The sequence below is a fragment of the Cervus elaphus genome, chromosome 31 (genome assembly GCF_910594005.1).
Source record: "Cervus elaphus chromosome 31, mCerEla1.1, whole genome shotgun sequence".
NCBI lineage: Eukaryota > Metazoa > Chordata > Mammalia > Artiodactyla > Cervidae > Cervus > Cervus elaphus.
Window position 1 is genome coordinate 46502967 of NC_057845.1, and position 13502 is coordinate 46516468.

The window sequence follows — 13502 nt, forward strand, 5'->3', positions numbered from 1 at the left end:
GATGCCATCCAACCATCTCATCCTCTGTCGTCCCCTTCTCGTCCTGCCCCCAATCCCTCCCAGCATCAGGGTCTTTTCCAATGAGTCTAGAGTATAGCCTAAAATATATAGAAAGTTGCAAAATGTCAACTACTTTGTCCCTCCTCTTCCACTTTCTTTAGGTTTGTACAGTCCAAGATACAAAAGGATGTGTTTGGATTTAAGGGCCACATTTCAGAGACGGAATGGGTAAAAATGAGGCAAAGTTTCAGGATTAGGTGGAATGATTTTGAGCCTTTACACACTCTATGATTTTGAGAGAGTTACAAAAAATTGTCAAGCCTCAGTTTCACCCATGAAATGAGGATTGTAATGGAAACAGCTTTCAGGATACCATGAAGATATATTTGTACAGTATTTGGCAAACTGAGTTTCAATATAATATTCAACTAAATTTATGTAGTGCTTACAAAGCCCCTCATACTAAGCACATTACATCATTTATCCTCATAGCAACACCAAGGGGAAGTACCATTGTCATCCCCATTTCACAGAAAAGGAAACAGGCACAAAGAAGCAGAAAGACTTGGCCAAGGTCACACTGTGAGCAGAGCAGCCAGCTTGCTGCTGGCTTGGCACAAGCTTACCTTCTCACCTGTTTTATTACAGGTGGTTCTTTCAAGTGAATGCAGCCTTGGGACGATAACCATTTCACCATCTCTCACCACACTTCCTTGCGTCCTTGAGGTCCTTGAGAACTGGCCCCCAGAAGCACTGGTACATCAACTCCACAGTGCTTATTTTCCTGGAAATGAAAAATAAAATTTGCTTACATTCTGATTTTGTCTAAAGTTAGCCTCAACTGTCAGGAATTTGGACATCAAATAAGAGCTGTAAGGCCAGAGCGGGCTAGCCTCTTAGCAGTGGTGTCTTTCCAACAGGTCGACAGCTGACTCTTTCAAAGACAAACCTCTGTGTGAACACAAAAACTCCTAACATGCTGCTCCTATGCCGTCAGCTTGTCTAGGCAGGAGGACGTCAGCTCATACCAGCAAGCCCAGTGGAAGGAGAAGCAGGTTCCTATTTCCATTGCTTGCTTTGCTCCCTCCTTCCTTTTTCTTAATAAAAAGCTACAGTCCTGCTTCTCCTCCATAACCTGCCAAAACTATGTGACTTCTGGGTGGGTCTGAATCAGAGAAAGGAGATGGGCTAAACCAGTGGTCCCCAACCTTTTTGGCAACATGGACTGGTTTCGTGGAAGACGATTTTTCCATGGAGCAGGGTGGGGGTGGGGGTGGTTTCAGGGTGATTCAAGTGTATTACATTTGTTGTACACTTTATTTCTATTATTATTACATCAGCTCCACCTCAGATCATCAGGCAGTAGGTCCCAGAGGTTGGGACTTCTGGGCTAGAGGAAACACTGCATGGTACAGCAGGTAGGAGACACCTCCTCACATTTACTAAGTAGTTATACTTTTTACTGCAACTCCTGGAGTTCAACTTCTTTGTGGTTTGTCAGGACTTTGTATCTCTTCACTTCATAAAGCAACTCAATTTCTTCTGTCTCCCTATTCTTGCTCTGTTCTGGAACAAATCCTCCTAAAATTAAGAACTCTTCTTTATCCTTGGAGTGTACATTTTATTTTATCCTGGATCTGCCTTATACTTAGGTGATATTTTTCCTGTTTTACTCAACAACATATGTGTCCATAGAGCAAATATTATACCTCCTATAGTCCAACTTTTTAGTTATGCTTCAGTACTGATTTCTTTGATTATATCAATTCACAAATAATCTCTTCCATCATTGTACTCTTTTTATGTTTATAATCATGCCATAATTCAAAATTTAATTGTGCCCTAGTGACTTGTCCTATATGTAAGCTTTAATCTCTTCAAACCCCTTATATACCTTATGTAATAAGAGATACCTCATGAGTTTTCCCATAAATGTCTTGTTATTGAAACACTGGCTAAACTTAAAAAGTGAACTTGATTCTCATTAAATGAAGGCAGAGAAAATAGGATTTGTTGAAATGACAAAAAGATAAAGGAAAGAAGCAAAAGACCAGTTGTGCCAAATGTGTCTGTGACAGATGCTGGAAGACAGCAAAAGGAACAAAGTCAAAAGTGAGAGCTCTCTTAACCTAACTCCAACAGTCTTTTCCAGCTGTAAAATGTGGCACCATTTTCTTCTCTACTTTTCAAAAGTTTGGAATGCATTTTGGACACATTCCCTCTCTACTTGGAGAGATGCTGGCATATAAACCTCAACATTTATTTTGTTTAAATTTTACTAAAGAATCTTTTAAAGCACCATTTGCTTGTGATGCCCTACATCCTGTAGTAACATGTTTTCTTCCACTCACTTCTGACATATAAAAAATTTAGCTACTTCCCTGAAATGCAGTTATATTAATGCAGAAAATATCACTTCACAAGACAGAGAAGTAAAAATGCATCTCTTAATGAGATATATCTTTATTTCTATAGGCTTTAATTTTTTTGTCTCAGTGTCCTCAGATTAAAAATCTTGGTTCCATAGTGATTTCTCCTAGCCTTTGACATCTGCAAATGTCAGAATCAATCTGCCTCAACTATTCCACTCCTCTGCCTCATGAGATTTCCTCTGCACCTTTACACACCTGCTTTAAACTTTCTAGTGTTGCACTCTATAAATATCACAGTCAAAGCCAAGCTACAAAGACTGAATCTTGGCTTTATGTGCTGCATGGCAAATATAATATTTTTTTAGCTTTTTTTCATTGCTTTTCCTTTGTTTCATTTCACCTACATATCTCACATATCCTACTTAAAATGTGTACTTAGTTTTCATTTTCTGAGATCTTGGCTCAGTGCCACCCTTTCTAATCATTTGCTATCTGTAATTATCATACTTGAAGTCTGGGTCCATTAGTTTGATTACTACATGCACGACCTAATATTGTGGAGAAGGCAATGGCACCCCACTCCAGTACTCTTGCCTGGAAAATCCCATGGTCAGACATAGAAAATCCCAGGTCAGAGGAGCCTGGTGGGCCGCAGTCCATGGGGTCACTAAGAATTTGGACATGACTGAGCAACTTCACTTTCACTTTTCACTTTCATGCATTGGAGAAGGAAATGGCAACCCACCCCAGTGCTTTTGCCTGGAGAATCCCAGGGACGGGGAGCCTGGTGGGCTGCTGTCTGTGGGGTCGCACAGTCGGACACGACTGAAGTGACTCAGTGGCAGCAGCAGCCCTAATGTTGAACAAATCTATACTTTCTTACACTTTTATTAAAACAGTAGAGTGTATAAGAATCACATTATCCTAAAGGCAAACATTAACACAATGTGCAGATGCTATTACTGCTACTGATGTTGCTTAGAAAACAACATCAGTAGCAGCATTTTGGCCATCTCCTAGGACACGTCATAGTGATCGTGGAGGCAGAGAATTATAGGCAGCTTCTTATGTCAAGCAAGGAAAGCATTGATTTCTGATGCTTTGTGGAATCACTATTTACGATCCACCGAATATAATTTTTGTCTCCTAGATTATTCCTGTTGTTCTCTTGTTGTTTAGTCTCTGAGCTGTATCTGACTCTTTAGCCACCCCATGACTGTAGCCCTCCAGGCTCCTCTGTCCATGGGATTTCCCAGGCAAAAATACTGGAGTGGCTTGTCGCTTGCTTCTCCAGGGGAAGTTCCTGATCCAACGATCGAACCCACATCTCCTGAATTGCAGGCAGACTCTTTACCACTGAGCCACCAGGGAGGCCAGATTATACCCATATTATCATCAAAATTAATTTCAGTGTTGGCATTTCTTATCATTTTCATGCAATCAATGAAATTTCAAAACAAAAATGCAGATTTAGTGAATTTAATACTAGAGATTTACCTACTCTTGAATGACCTCAAAGATCCACATTAGGAAGTAATTTATAATTTGGCTGAAGGATGGTTTAAATTGCAATAACTGAAAATATTAGTAAATAACCCCATTAGTCACTAGCACCGCTTTGAAAAATTACTTTTGTGCTCCTCCTTGTTTTGTGTAAATGTCTTGAGAGAAATCCTTAATAACTAGTAACAGAGGCGTCTCAAGAAATCTCAGTTGTGCTATAGAATCCACTTAAGACACATTTTAGAGTCTATGCAGAATTTCAGAAAGACCCATTTTTAAATATCTGTAAGTTTAGGTGAACTGCTAATTTATGCACTTTGTGGATATACAGAGGTTTTCATAATAAGCTTCAGGTTACTAACTCTATGGAAAAGTTCATAAATCAGAATTTCTGAAGGTATGTGGTGAAATATCCATTTGTCTTGAATTTTAGATAATTATAGCATTCCTGAGATTAATGCAGTTCTGACTACATTATTACACTGCTGCCATTCTTATAGGGCATAGCTCTTAAGAAACTGATTAGGACAGTTGTGTTGAAATTGTAGAAAATACAAATAAAATACCTGTTATGGGTAGATTTTCCTTATGTAGAACGCAGCTTTGCTTAGACAATATGCCTTCCCCAAATCAATCAACAGTACCCTGTAAGAAGGATATCTAAGCTCAAGTCATGGTTTCCCACTTCCTTCACATCAGACTACAAACTGCAAAATTCTAACGTGGTGAAGCTTTCACATGACTTCCAGAGGGGATGTTCAGCCTAGTGTAGAGAGCATGGCTTCTATGAGTTGTGAGTTAGAATCCTGGCTCTATCTCACACTGCTCTTTAATCTCAGACAACTTATTTAACTGCTGTGAAACCCATTTGTCTCATCGGTAAAATGGAAGAGAACAGTGCCATTACTAGGATGGCTGAGAAAATATAACTAGTAGAAATAATACATGTAAAGCCCTTAACATAGAGTTGACACAAGGTTAGTTCTTTCCAACACTTTAGGTTGCCTAAGTCAGAATCTGACATCACAGTGAAAGCTGCTGTGTTTAATCTCTGTATCCACAGCCCTTAGCACAGAGTAGGCGATGTAAATTGTGAAAGTATTACAAGAGTCTTGTTGTTTCCATGGTTACCGTCAAGACTACCTGCTGGATATACAGGTACATTCTCATTCATAAGGTATTATAAAATGACATTATTGACATTGTTAATATAATTATATAATGTATATTTTGTGAGAGAGTTTTGTCTCTGGGGAAGACAAAAATAGTTGAGAGATAAATCTGGCTAAAATCTTTCATGCATATTTGAGATCACTGCAAATTGTGTTACCTTCAAAAGATATATTTGAGGTAGAGAGGCACAAGTTTCTTGAAAAATATGTTAATTGCAGGTTTCTTCTAGACTGAGTGTCACAGGGGACAAAGAAATTGAGCAAAACAGGAGAAATAATTAAGTACTTTTATGATTTCATGGAGTGACAAGACAAACTAATTCAAGCACCACCTGTAGTTTTGTGTGTCAAGGTGATTTTATTGTGTTACATTCTCCTGATCAAGGTACTGGGGGCATCACATACACAATTAAAATGAGATAATAACAATAAACAATAGTTAAAACATCATTAAAATCCATATTGGAGATAATAAACACAAGGATAAGGAAGTCTGGGAGCGGGAAGCATTCTTTTAACTCAGTTCTAATGCTCTACCAATCTATTTCCTGGCATGAGTGTCTGATGATGTGGGATCCATTTGCCTTGAGTAGAGCTTGTAACGGTAGTTGTCTTAAACCTCCCTGTCATGATTAAGAAACATAGATCATCATAGGCAGGCATGTACAGATTCATACAGAGATTAAAATATTCAGACAACTCTGATTTATCATTGTAACTTGCTATGGTGTAGCAGTGCTATTGGCTGCTGTCATTATCATGCTTTTGTATTTCAAAAGAGCTTTAGTTAGCAATACTGCTATTCCTATAAACTGTCTCTAGCAACTTGAGATATTAACCAAGGCTGGCAGAAAATTACTGCATTGTTGTTAAGCAAGATCAATTGTTCAAAGATGTTACCTTTAGCGATTGTTCGGGACCTAAACTAAAAATGAATATGTTCAGTTATAAGATTTTCAGAAATATCTTGGGTCATAGGAAAGAGATTAGATCCTGAAGAAAAGGGATTAAACTGTAACAAATGAGGTTTTCTAAAATATAAGCCAACAGAAATAATAGTTTTGAACCTGTGAGAACCTTTGAGATCTGTGAGGTCAAAGTGTGCAGGGTACATGATTTTGGTGGGAAAAATGCATTTTTCTTTTTAGCAGTCTCTTAGTACAATTTATCATTTCTTTTGACTATTAATATAGGCAATAAATCATAATAGTTAGCAGTACTGTGACTTCAGAAGCTAAGAAAGTCATGGTCAAACAAAACTTCAATATTAATAAAATATCATCACCTCTCAGAAACTAACAAAGAGAAATTTCTATAATGACAAACAATCCCCTCTTTTACAACTCAGGGAAACTAAAAGTAGGTGACATTATGCTAGACAGCATCTCTTCACATAGCAAATACTTCTGTATCAACATAGCAAAATATGCTGAAACAGTGCCTGTTTTGCAGCCTTCTTAAATTAGACGTAGAATAGCCTGCTGGGGTGGAAAGATCACCTACCATAATTGTATTCTAACTTCTCTTACAAAGCTGCTATTTGACTTTGCTAGTATCTAACCTTTCAGAACTTTTATCTTCAGTTATATACTGAGGAAACTGGACACTTTAGCTCTTTCAGATCTTAAATTCTACTTCAAGTGTCAATAATCTCATGGTTAAAATAATTTTGCTTTTATGCCTACTAAAAGTAATAGGATTTTATTGTACTGATCCTTCCACAATTGCAAATGTTAATACTACTCATCTTTTCACTATTAGCATTAATTAGATATTAACCATGGTCACATGTTGCAAAAACTGGGTAGATGTGTCTATTTATTAGCTGTTCATGTTGTTTCTCCCCAGAATCAGCACATGAATTATCCCTGAAGAATTTTAGTCTTTTATCTAGTACAAATTGGCAGGGTAGTTACTTTGATCAACTAAAAATTTTGCATGTTACCTGGGAAAAAAGAGGTATGTTTCTGAATCTTTCTCAATTTATTAACAAGATGCTTTCTCTCTTAAAGAGATTTTTCAGAATGCAACTTAAAAAAGATAACTGCTTAATCTCAGCCTTCCTTTCCCCTATCTCATCCTGGTTGGGCAATGATACATGTGAATTAATACATATTGAACTTGGAAATTTGATATATTAGGAGTAATATTTGGAGTTGTGATCTTTTAATTTTTCAAGAAGACATTTAAGCTCTTGAAAAGTTTTGCATATGCATGTGAAGTTTCCGTATGAAATTTTATATTAACCTACTTTTCCTATTAACCTGCTTAGCATTTTATAAAGAGAGTCTTGAAATTTTAGATTTTTCTAAATATATTAATATGATAGTTTGCCTGTAGAATCCAAGTTTACTTTGTTTAAATAAAATACTGAGAGTAAAAAGAGATAAGTTTAAGAGAATTTTTATCTTTTTAAAGGACTTTCTAGTTTCTATAGCTAAACCTCTTCTAATTGTTCTCATATGAATTAGGTTGAGAGTGGAGGAGGTGTTGGGGTGGATTTGAGTCTTTTTATAGCATAGTGAGTGGGTGACTTTACCAAGGCATTTCTGTTCCTGTGGCCTTAGTGTCTTGAATAATAATGTTAAAATAAAATATCGGCCCATAAGCCTAGTAATGAAATAATAAACAAACAAGGACAAGTATATCTTGAGAATGACAGACAGTTGTAAGTATGCATTAATTCACAAATTGCTTTCACTTAATTAATTAATATTTGCAAAGCACTTTGAGGATGAAAGGAATGATATAATTGCTAGAAGTTTTTAATAGACTTGAATCTCTCAGAGTTTGAGAGCTCGCCAACTGTCCAACTTCTCAAATGAGGACAGGAGAAATGGCCTTCTAGAACTTCTCTAGGGCAGCATGAACTGACCCCTCCCATATTCTGGCATCTGAGCTTCTTCAGAATTAAAGAACTTCCCCTTTCTTTTTACTTTACTAATTACAAGGGAACCTCTTTGACAGTCTTTCTTTCTTTTTTTTTTTTTAAGGGAACCTCTTTGGAAAGAGGAAGTGAAGTGAAGTCACTCAGTCATGTCCGACTCTTTGCAATCCAATGGACTGTAACCTACCAGGCTCCTCTGTCCATGGGATTTTCCAGGCAAGAGTACTGGAGTGGGGTGCCATTTCCTTCTCCAGGGGATCTTCCCCACCCAGAGATTGAACCCGGGTCTCCTGCATTGTAGGCAGACACTTTACCATTTGAGCCAACAGGGAAGCCCAATTGGAAACAGGAAAGAATATTACAAATAGTAAAGAAGATAAATAAGTTAGAGGAGAGGGCACTTATCAGCCTGCTTTTTTCCTTTCCAAGTAAGACCTGGGATAAGTTTTTTCATCTCCTTCTATCAGATAAGACTTTTGTAGTGGAAGGAAGAGAGTGTGTGAGGCAGAGAAAGAATTGTTCCCTTTGATGTGGTCTCTTAGTAGCAGTCTTTATATCTGAGATAGCTAATTAAATAGCAAATGTGTTAATTAGGATTTTGAACATTGTCACTTGAACTGCTTTTCTTTTAGTCATTCTTTAAAAAAAAAAAAAAAAAAAAGAACAAACAGAGAAAAAAAAAAAAACCTATTACTATAATGTAGAACTCCATCTACTTTTTTGCTAAACTATGCAAGTGAGCAGATTCATACTAGGATCATTAGTTGATTTTCAATGTGATCAAAATCCAGAGAAGTCATCTTAGAAACCTCAAGATATTACTATGATTCTGAAAGTAAAATTCATACTTCTGTTTTAGAATGGCCTGCGTTTTAAGTCTACTTCAGGATTGTCATACAGAGTATTAAAAATTAATGTTGTTTCAATCAAAAAATCTTAACTGGGAAATAGTTAATTTAAAAACAATCTTGATTTATAATCCTCACACATAAAATTTATATATTTTGAAGTTAAATAAGTCCAAGTCCCATTGTTGAAGCACTCCTAAAGGAAATTTAGTATATTTGTTGATCTCTATTCATAAAAATGAAACAGTGATGGAAAAATCTTTGATGATGTCTATTAAATATTTGGAGCCTTTTTATGAGCTGCTGGAAATCATCCTTTTTTTTAATAGGATGGAACATATTGTCAAAAGAGAATGATTATTATTCAAATAAAATATGCTCCCTAGGTGACACAAGCACTGTAATTTACTTTTCAAAGTTTGCAGTGGGGTGGGGCCTTTAGCATTCTCGTTTACTTAAAGAAAAAAAAAATAGAGGAAAAACCTAAAAGCCTGTTTATGTTCCAAAATTCAGATAAATAGTTGACTCCACAATAGCCAAATCCTTCAAAAATAAAAGTTGCTGAGTGTAAATAAAACAATGTTGAAAATTTAAATATGGACAAAAAATAAGGCACATCAATAGGAACTCCATTTCTTTTTTAAGATTTAATTTTTGATGTGGGCCATGTTTAAAGTCTTAATTGAATTTGTTACAATTGCATCTTTTTTTTTTTTTTTTTTTTTTGCTTTGGATTTTTTGGCCATGAGGCATGTAGGATTTTAGTTCCTGACCAGGGATTGAACCCACACCCCATGCATTGGAAGGTGAAATATTAACCACTGGACTACCAGGGAAGTCTCTAGAAACTCCAGTTTCTTGAGAATTTGTGCATGCACATGGCTAAAAACACTTGGACATTAGGTAGGTGAGGAGAATAGGTTCAGAATAGAACCAAAGGTTTAATTTAAATTCATTTGCCATATTTAATAGTGAACTTAAAGAAATGGAACATTTACTTATAAATAAAAGGGCTTCTCTAGCTTTTCTATCCTTCAAAAGTTATATTCCTCTGAACAAAACTAGACTTTTTTTTTTTTTTTTTTGGAAGAGTTGTAAAGTGCCAGGAAGTTTGCTGTTAAGAATGTGCAACCTGAAATGACAATATGCAGATAATGAACTGTGGAGCCACAACTGACTCGTTAAGGACTATGGTTAAACATTACCTAACCACTGTGTACCTCAATGTCCTCTTCTGTAAAATAGGAGTAACATACCTATTATGTTATTATACCCTCTATGCCCGGTCCAGAGCAAACAGTTAAGAAATGTTAGTCACTAACTCATGGCCCCAAAACTAGTAGAATATACAGAATAAGGGCATGGAGCTTGGAGCCAGACTGCACAGGTGGGACCCCAGCTCTAACACTTACCAGCCATGTAATCGTGGGCAGGTTACTAAAATCTTCCTATCTGTTAAAAGGAGCAATAGTACTTGCTTTTGTATTGTTAAGGATTAAATATGTTAATATATGTAACTCATTTTCAAAAGTATCTGGTGTTTGTTAAGCACTATATAAATGTTAGGTCGTAAAACTTCAAATCCTGTGTTATACGGGCAACTACAGGTGGTTTAGAGGGTGTCCAGGTTTCAGTCTTGTATAACTGTTTGGATTTAATCGCTAAATTAGAGAAAACTAAAAGACTCTAGGTTCGAGGAGAAATGAATGAGTTTGATTATGTATGTGGTTAGTCTAGCTCTCTTTGAGACAGACATCCGAGTGCAATATTGAGGAAGCATTTGGATATACTGGTTGGGAGCTTAGACAAGTAGACAAATGGTCTGAAGTAAATTTAGACAAAATGGTGGTGGTGGTGGTAAGAAGGTGGTCACTAGCATACAGAGAAAAACTGAAGCCAAGTCACGGATGACAGTCTCCACTGGAAAGCCTGGAGGGGGAGAAAAATGAGATTTTTAATTAAGACTCAAAATATGGTTTCTTTAGAAAAAGCAGATATTTAGGCCAGGTATCATTGTCATATTTCTATAGATTCTAATGGCCCATGGTGAGTGGACCCTAGGAGAAGGAGGATTGATTTCAGATACGGGCGTAGTCAATGGGAATAGAGCTTCTTGCTTTCTTCTTCACTAATGGGGCAGAGGGAAAATAGTTATCAGCTTCTTGGCTATGAGCCACTGCAGGTAGTTCTTGACACTGCTGGGACACGGGCTGTAATAATATCGCTTGGGGACTGAAAAGCTAAGGACTGGTGGGGCTCATGTAGTAGAATGTTGTTTAGTGGCTAGGTCATGTTGGTTTGAGTCCTTTGCAACCCCATGGACTATGGGCCACTAGGCTTCTCTGTCCATGGGATTTTCCAGACAAGAATACTGGAATTGGTTGCTATTTCCTTCTATAGGGGATCTTCCTGACTCAGGGATCAAACCTTGAGTCTCCTGCATTGCAGGCGGAATCTTTTACCACTGAGCCATCAGGGAAACCCCTGTAGTAGAGTAAAGACTTACAAAATTGAATTACAGAGCTAAAAGTTGAGACACAGGGATGAGAGTCTCCATATTTCAGTAATCACTTGCTTGGGGTTCATGACCAAATGCCTTTTATGGATTCTCTGGATTCTATTCCTACTCTGGGTATGTGATATTTGTTCAAGGTTTGACCCAACTCTTCTCAATTATGCTTCTAATAGTTTGTTTCAGAACAGTTTTCCCCCTCCTTTTCCTGTCTATCAATATTTCATTGTTCTATCCTCCTGTTTTTAATGCAATGCAAATTCCTTTGAGGATTTATTTTCTTGTAACAAATGTTCATGACAATAGAAATCAGAAAGTAAAACTATTTCCCTAACAAATGTCTCCTTTCAATATACTTTTAATCTTCAATGACTTAGTTGCACAGAAAAGGTACATGGTAGAAATTTAGAGATTAGATAGATTTCTGACAATTTAGTCATATATTATTCAATGTGACTGTGATATTAAATGGTTTGCCTTAGAAACGAACAGAGATCATTTTGTCATTTTTGAGATTGCATCCAAGTACTGCATTACGGACTTTTTGTTGACTATGATGGCTACTCCATTTCTTCTGGGGGATTCTTGCCCACAGTAGTAGATATAATCGTTATATGAGTTAAATTCACCCATTCCAGTCCATTTTAGTTCACTGATTCTTAAAATGTTGATGTTCACTCTTGCCATCTGCTGTTTGACCACTTTCAATTTCCCTTGATTCATGGACCTAACATTCCAGGTTCCTATGCAATATAACTCTTTACAGCATGGGACCATCACCCATCACATCCACAACTATGTGTTGTTTTTGCTTTGGCTCCATCTTTTCATTCTTTCTAGAGTTATTTCTCCACTGATCTCCAGTAGCATATTGAATACCCACTGACCTGGGGGTTGGGGTGGGGGGGGGGCGGTTAATCTTTCAGCGTCCTATCTTTTTGCCTTTTTATACTCTTCATGGGGTTTGCAAGTCAAGAATACTGAAGTGATTTTTCCATTCCCTTCTCCAATGGACCACATTTTGTCAGACCTCTACCATGACTCATCCATCTTTGGTGGCCCTATACAGCATGGCTCATAGTTTCACCGAGTTAGACAAGGCTGTGGTCCATGTGATCAGATTGGTTAGTTTCCTGTGATTGTGGTTTTCAGTCTGTCTGCCCTCTGATGGAAAAGGATAAAAGGCTTATGGAAGCTTCCTGACTAGAGAGACTGACTGAGGGGGAACCTGGGTCTTGTTCTGATGGGCGGGGCCATGTTCAGTTTAATCCAGTTTTCCATTGATGGGTGGGGCTGTGTTCTCTCCCTCTTATTTACCTGGGGCCAAACTATGGTGGAGGTAAAGAAGATAATAAAATTTTTCAGCAGTGGCCACAGGACTGGAAAAGGTCAGTTTTCATTCCAATACCAAAGAAAGACAATGCCAAAGAATGCTCAAACTACCGCACAATTGCACTCATCTCACATGCTAGTAAAGATGCTCAAAATTCTCCAAGCCAGGCTTCAACAGTACATGAACCATGGTATTCCAGATGTTCAAGCTGAATTTAGAAAAGGCAGAGGAACCAAAGATCAAATTGCCAACATCTGTTGGATCATCGAAAAAACAGAAGAGTTCCAGAAAAACATCTACTTCTGCTTTATTGACTATGCCAGTCTTTGACTGTGTGGATCACAACAAACTGTGGAAAGTTCTTAAAGAGATGGGACTACCAGACCACCTGACCTGCCTCTTGAGAAACCTGTATGCAGGTCAGGAAGCAACAGTTAGAACTGGACATGGAACAACAGACTGGTTCCGAATAGGAAAAGGAGTACATCAAGGCTGTATATTGTCACCCTGCTTATTTAACTTATGTTCAGAGTACATCATGAGAAATGCTGGGCTGGATGAAGCACAGGCTGGAATCAAGACTGTTGGGAGAAATATCAATAACCTCAGATATGCAGCTGACACGACGCTTATGGCAGAAAGTGAAGAAGAACTAAAAAGCCTCTTGATGAAAGTGAAAGTAGAGAGTGAAAAAGTTGGCTTAAAACTCAACATTCAGAAAGCTAAGATCATGGCATCTGGTCCCATCACTTCATGGCAAATAGATGAGGAAACACTGGAAACAGAGACAGACTTTATTTTGGGGGCTCCAAAATCACTTCAGATGGTGCCTGCAGCCATGAAATTAAAAGATGCTTTCTCCTTGGAAGAAAAGT